This window comes from Nuphar pumila, chromosome 1 (assembly GCF_984573655.1).
Source record: "Nuphar pumila chromosome 1, dmNupPumi1.hap1.1, whole genome shotgun sequence".
Taxonomy (NCBI): domain Eukaryota; kingdom Viridiplantae; phylum Streptophyta; class Magnoliopsida; order Nymphaeales; family Nymphaeaceae; genus Nuphar; species Nuphar pumila.
This window is the reverse complement of record NC_143249.1, coordinates 63,508,204-63,515,799: the sequence shown is the minus strand read 5'-3', so window position 1 is coordinate 63,515,799 and position 7,596 is coordinate 63,508,204.

The window sequence follows — 7,596 nt, the reverse complement described above, 5'->3', positions numbered from 1 at the left end:
CATAGACTTCAGAGACCTCAATAAGGTAACTCCGAAAGATGATTATCCACTTCCAAGCATTGATCTTCTGATTAACAGCACAGCAGGACATGCCATGTTCTCCTTCATGGATGGATATTCCGGCTACAATCAGATTAAGTTAGCCGCTCGCGACCAATCCAAAACTTCCTTCACTATGCCTTGGGGCACTTTCTGCTATACAGTTATGCCTTTTGGGCTCAAGAATGCTGGAGCAACATATCAACGGGCAATGGCCGTTATATTTCACGATCAGATGCACAAAATCATGGATGCGTATGTTGATGATATCCTTATGAAATCTAAAGAGGAAGAAGATCACCTCGAAGCTCTTGACCAAGTCTTTAAGCGACTCATTCTTTATAAGTTAAGGCTTAACCCACAAAAATGTGTTTTTGGAATCGAATCGGGCAAATTGTTCGGTTTTCTGGTCAGCAAAAAGGGAATTGAAGTTGACCCAGCCAAAGCAAAGGCTATCATTGATATGCCACCCCCAACAAACCTCAAAGAATTGTGTAGCCTTCAAGGACATATGCAATCAATCCGGCGATTTATTTCCAACTTGGCGATGAGATGCGAACCCTTCAACCACTTACTCAGGAAAGGAGTTAAGTTCGAATGGGGACCAGAATGTCAGCAATCGTTCGATCGAATCAAGAAATATCTTCTCAATCCTCCCATCCTCAAGCCGCCAGAATTGGGAAAACCTCTGCTGTTATACATCTCAGTAAATCAAGTCGCATGCGGCAGATTCTTAGCGCAATACAAAGAAGGCAGCCTGATAGAGCATGCCATCTATTATGTGAGTAAGACTTTCATAGATTATGAAAAGAAATACTCTCAAATAGAGAAGACCTGCCTAGCTCTGGTATGGATGTGTCAAAAGCTAAGACACTACCTACTGGCATCTGAAGTCAAAATCTTGTCCAAACTCAATCCTCTCAAGTACATCTTAGAGCAACCTTTCCTCAGCGGAAGAGTCGCAAAATGGCAAGTCTTATTGATGCAGTATGACTTAGAATATGTCTCGCAACAATCAATCAAAGGCCAAGCAATTGCAGATCAATTGGCAGATTTTCCTTTGGCAAAAGAAGTGAAAGCCGAAGATGACTTCCCTGATGAGCAAATTTGCAATATCCAGCAATCTCCCGTCTGGAATTTATCTTTCGATGGTTCTAAGAATATGGCTGGAATAGGCATTGAAATCTTATTAATCACTCCTGAGAAGGAGATGATTCCATTTTCTCTAAGTTAGATTTTCAATGCACCCACAACATGGCTGGATATGAAGCCCTGATTCAAGGTCTAAAAATTCTACTAGACTTCAATGTCAAGAGAGTGCATGCTTATGGCGATTCTCTACTCATTGTCAATCAAGTTCGAGCTGAATGGCAGGTCAAAGATCAGAAGCTATTCCCCTATCAGAAAATTGTTTCAGCTCTTGTCAGCAAGTTTGAAGAATTTCAGCTCTTCCATATCAAGAGAGATTTTAATCAAGTGGCCGATAGTCTAGCCAGTTTAGGCTCCATTATAGCATTCAGAAATGGGGAATCCTGTCGCTCTTTTGAAATTGGCAGACTTGACCAACCTGTTTTCCTTCCAGCGGAACAAGTAAACCAGGCTGAGCAAAGGAAGAAGCCTTGGTATTACAACATCAAAACTTTCATAGAAACCGGTGAATTTCCTCCAGAACTCTCAAAGAAAGAGCAGCGAGCAATCCAGCATATGTCTACTCGATACTTCATTTTGGCCAATGTCCTTTATCGTCGAGGATTCAGTTCAGAATATTCCAGATGCTTAGACGAAGACGAACCCAAAGAAGTCGTGCGAGAAGCACACGAAGGCATCTGTGGTGGCCATGTCGGCTACCAAACCCTCGTCAAGCAGATCATCAGAGCAGGTTACTACTGGAAGACTATGCAACAAGATTGTTATCATTATGTGAAGAAATGTGTGCAATGCCAAATACATGCACCTTCTATTCATGCTCCTGCAACATATTTGCAATCTGTTGTCTCTCCATGGCCATTCTACATGTGGGCCTTCGATGTTGTAGGTCCCATCACTCCTTCTGCTTCAAATGGCCACAAATACTTCCTTGCTGCAACAGAATATTTCACCAAGTGGGTAGAAGCTATCACTCTTTGCACAGTAGAAGGCCGACATGTGGTCTCTTTTATCCACAAGAGCATCCTTTGTCGTTTCGGCATCCCACATGACATCGTGTCAGATAATGGCAGTCATTTTAAGAATGAAAGAATGAAGATATTTTGCTCAAAATTCAAGATTTATCATCATTTTTCCGCTCCATACTATCCTCAAGGGAATGGTCAGGCAGAGGCCACCAACAAAATCTTAATTCGCATCTTGGAGCAAACTGTGGAAACAGGCCGCGACTGGCATGAGAAGATCCACGATGCACTATGGGCCTATCAGACCACTATTCGCACTCCAACGAATGCTACTCCATCAGAATTGGTATATGGAATAGAAGTAGTGTTACCGCTACATGTTCAGAAGCCCGCTTTGAAATTTGTGTCGCTTCTAGAATTACCTCTTGATCAATATCAGCAGCAACGACTGGTACAGTTAGACTTGCTCGACGAGAGAAGGCTGAAAGCAGCAGAACATGCTCAATCCTATCGCCAAAGAGTAGCCAGGCAGTATGCGAAGTCTGTCATCGAAAGAAGATTCAAAGTCAATGATTTAGTACTTCGATCCACAGCTTATCTCAAGCATCATACCGGCGGGAAATGGTCGCCAAATTGGGAAGGCCCATATGTCGTCAAAGAAGCATTACCCCGCAACTCATATCGGCTCATCAATGCCGATGGGATAGAATTGCCAGATCCTATCAATGCTCGACACTTGAAAAAGTTTTATACTTGAAACATTTATTCTCTTTGTAATCTTCCTATTTTCTTTAAATAATGATCAAACTTTTTTTCCCAGTTACACTAGGGCATTTTTAAAATTTCGTCCTGTATGCAGGCAGGATAAACAAATTCCTCATTTCACGCACTTGTGCATTCATACCCATCAATTTGCATTCATTTGCATCCAATGGCATTAACATCAATTCGGTCAGTATTGGGATTTCAACAAACAGTCCCATCACAATTCCTAATGATTCAAAAGCAAAAGACAATCACCAATACTGAACCAAAACCCAGTGCTCGAACTGGTATTATTTCAAAATCCAGTGTTCAAACTGGTACATTTTCAAAATCCCAACTTTTTGGAAAACCGAGTTCCGACTCGGGTTTTTATTCAAATTATCTTATTTTGTTGATCCGGGTTCCGACTCGTGATCTCTCTATTCATTTGAGCTCGAACTCGATCTCTTCATTTTCTTTGTTGATCCGGGTTCCGACTCGAGATCTCTTTATTCATTCAAGCTCATATTCGAGCTTGTCATTTTCTTTTGTTGATCCAGGTTCCGACTCAAGATCTCTTTATCCATTTGAGCTCAGATGCTAGCTCTTCATTTCCTTTTGTTGATCCGAGTTCCGACTCGCGATCTCTTTATCTTATTCGAGCTCAGACTCGAGCATTTCATTTTCTTTGTTGATCTGGGTTCCGACTCGAGATCTCTTTATTCATTCGAGCTCAGATTCGAGCTTGTCGTTCCCTTTTGTCGATCCGGGTTCCGACTCGTGATCTCATTACCTTACTCGAGCCTTGACTTGAGCTCTTCATTTTCTTCTGTTGATCCGGGTTTCGACTCGTGATCTCTGTATTTTATTCGAGCTTTGACTCGAATTCATCATTCTCCTTTGATTGATCCAAGTCATTTCAATTATCAGGGTCTGTCAATTGCTCAAATTTGATATTTTGCCCACTAATTTCCAATTTAAATCTTTGGATCATGCAATTCTCCAATTCCGACCCCGGGGTCGCCCAATTTCCAATTTCCAATTTCAATTCCAATTCTCAATTCTCAATTCTCAATTCCAAATTCTCAATTTTGATCTCCAGGTCATTTAATTTCTAATTTTCGACCTTCGGGTCACTCAATTCTCAATTTCGACCTTCAGGTCACACAATTTTGACCTTTCGGTCAACCAATTCTCAATTTCGACTGTTAGGTCATTCTATTTCGACCTCTGGGTCATTCAAATTTCCAACAATCAATTTTCTAATTTTCAATTTCGACCTTTGGGTCAATCAATTTCAATATCCAATTTCAATCATTCTCTCTTGCGAGAGACCCTTTTTAAGGGAGAATTCGAGGGAACTTGTTCTTTTCGCATGCTATCCAATTCGTTCACTTAGCCCCTTTTCAGGGAGAGTTTGAAGGGACTCGCGTCTTCGTGAACCGTTTGCAAAACAATTTCCAATTTCGCACAAGGAACCCTTTTAAAGGGAGAGGCTCGACGGAGACTCGCTTTTCTTGTAACCCCCCAATTTCATACTAGGCCATTTTTGTCATGGAGGACCCTATTTTTAAGGAGAGTGTGATGGACTCGTTCCTTCCATGACCCAATTTTCAGACCTCAATATTATCGGCCCCCTTTCCATAAGAGAAGCCTAATATTAGGGAGCTTTGACGAAAGCTTAATTTCTCTTCGAAAGTTCGTTTTGCAAACACCTCCTCTTCAGGGAAGAGAGGAGTATTTTCCATTTCCCATTCAGGTAAGGGTTAAACCTGAGTCTCTCTTTTTGGGGAAAAAGAGAGGAGAATTTTCGTCACGGATGTGTTGAGACGGACCTCAAATGCTCACTTTTACCAACGATTTCAAGAAAATTCTGTCAATTTGTCAATCAATTATTTGTTGATTTCAAAAACTTTATTATGCAAATCTTTACCTCAGTCTACCTTCAGCATTACTCCCAAGAGTGAAGCTTTTGCGAGAAGAGATTCAAATTTCAAATTCTTTCTATTGGCCAACCAAAAGGATGAAGGATAAATCCTCGATATGGCTAGAAAAGAAGATTTAATGTTATTGAAAAGCCATAAATGATTGATATTGATCACAGTTATGGCACATCTCTAAAAGACCATTCTTGTGAAAATGAGGCAGTGAAAATATCCAGAGTGCTAGAAAAGAGAGCATTTATCCAAGCCCTGTCTCCTCAAAATCACCTAAACTGCAATTAAATATCCGCAAAAGGGATCTCTCACTTGTCGTCAAGATGAAGGCGAATTAAGCGAGTAGACCCCCGGGGCCAAAGAAGATTTGAAACATCTCCAAGATGACGGAGTTTGTGATGGATCCTTCCAGGGAAAGTCCAAAGCACTTTCGAGATGAAGGCAGATGCGATGAACCTCTCGACAATCCCTAAAAGATATTTAATTTCAGCTATCATCCAAAGATCTCCAAGCCAACATCGCCCAAGAAGGATCGAAACATCTCTAAGATGAAGGAGTTTGTGACGTACCCTTCCCAAAAGAGAGAAAGAGAGGAAAAAGAAAGAGAGAAAAAAAAATAAGAACATCTCCAAAATAAAGGAGAATGTAGCCAAAACACCAGAGAGCCAAAAGAGTGCAGAAAGATTATCATGAGAAAAGCTCCCAGGATATCAAACTGCCACATTTATCAAGAATCTTCTTTAAATTTGTGAAATTCTATTATCAATATTCTTTCATCAATTGCTTTCATAATATCAAATTCTCTTTCCTGTTCATATCAAGGAAATTGATAACTTCCTTGAAGAAGTCAATTGCAAGCAATTTAGATTTCCAATCTCAATTCTACGAAGTGAACCTTGTTTGGAGGTAATACTTTTGGTAGAAGAGAAAGAATATCTTTGAAACAATGTGCAACATTTTCAAAAACTCTGAATCAATAACAAAATTTCTAATATTTTGACAATATTTTCTAGCTATCCTGACGTGAAGTGAGAGCTTGATGTCCGTCTTTGATACATCTTGACACCAATTTTAAATCCCTCTTAAGGACTTGATTCCTTTCCTTCTTTGAGAGCATGAACTCTCAGATTTGCACACTTCCCTGTGTCCCCACTGTCCCACCATAGACAGTCCCATTTCGGTTCGAGGTCGAACCACCAATCATTTCCCACAAAAAGGCAATTTCAAAAGCTGATTTTAGTCTCAGCAATGAGACGCCTAAGATCAATCCCTTTTCAAGCTTTAGGGACCCCATTTTCCTTCCTTTTGCAAAACACCTGTCGGATTTATTGTGCAAAATCCGAAGGTTCCATCGCGGTCTCTTCTTTCGAGGATTCCATCCATTTTCCGCCCAATCAGGATAAGGGTACAAACCTGAGCCTCATTCAGAGAGGTATTTCATTTTCTGCCCGATCAGGATAAGGGCATAAACCTGAGCCTCACTCAAAGAGGTATTTCATTTTCTGCCCGATCAGGATAAGGGTACAAACCTGAGCCTCAATCAAAGAGGTATTTCATTTTCCGCCCGATTAGGTTAAGGGTACAAACCTGAGTCTCATTTCGATGAGATACTCCATTCCCCAATCAGGTCAAGGGTTAAAACCTGAGCCTCGTTCCATACGAAGCATTTTCTGTCCCATCCAGGTTAAGGGCATAAAACCTGAATTTCACTCTCACATAGTGAGTCCTTTCTCTTCATTCTTCGCTTCATATCTACCATCTTCCTTGGGCTAATTTTCTTCATACCCAGTCAGATCCTTCTAACTGGGGCATTTTTATATAGCCCAAATTTGGTGTGTTTTCTTTGCCACTAAGCTCGGCCATAAGCCGGCTTAGTAGTAAAGAGGGGCATCTATAAACACCCCAAATTTTCACTCACCTTCCTGACATCGCCCTTAATCGGCACATTTCAGTTCTCCGGAAGCAATAAAGGGCAAAATGGTCATTTTTTGAAATTGAACCTTGCAGAAAGTCCTAAATTTCATTCTTGAGCCTCAAAATTTCTATATTTAGGTTCAAAGACATCTTCAAATTGCAAAATTTCAAAATCCTCTTTCTAGACAAAAAGCTAAAATTTCCAAGTCCGAGCTCAGAGTGACATTTCATAGAACATGTCTTTGCATAGCATTGCATCATTTCACTGCATAGCATGTTAGTTTGAGATTCAGAACTCTTGATTTTCAAAATTGTCAATCCAGATTTGATTTTTAAACTTTTCAAAATTGATTTTTAAAACCCCAGGACTTTGAATTACAAAAAAAATTTCTCAAGAAAAACAATCTGGATATTTGGATATTGATTTTAAAGATTTTATCTAAAAACTTTTGCAAAAGATTTTAAATCTCTTTACAAAATTTTTTACATTTATCCATAATTTTGCCCTGAAAAGAGTCAAAATAATGTTTTATCTTGTATTTTCAAACAAATAGAGCGGGACCCGCCTTTGAACTAGCATCATACTCAGACTCTCAGGTAAGTTGTTTATTCTCAAGCTGGACCCACCCGAAGTTCATACCAATTTGCAATTTTTTTTTTTTTTTCTCAATATTATTCATTTTAGTTAGTGGGCCCACACACATGTGGCACCCTAATTGAAAATAAAAGAGTTGCCAACACAAAATAAAGCTTTATTTTCAAAAGAATTTTAAAGATGGCTGAGGTGGCATCTCCCATTTATTATTATCATTAATTTTTTTATTTATTTATTTATTATATCACTATTCATT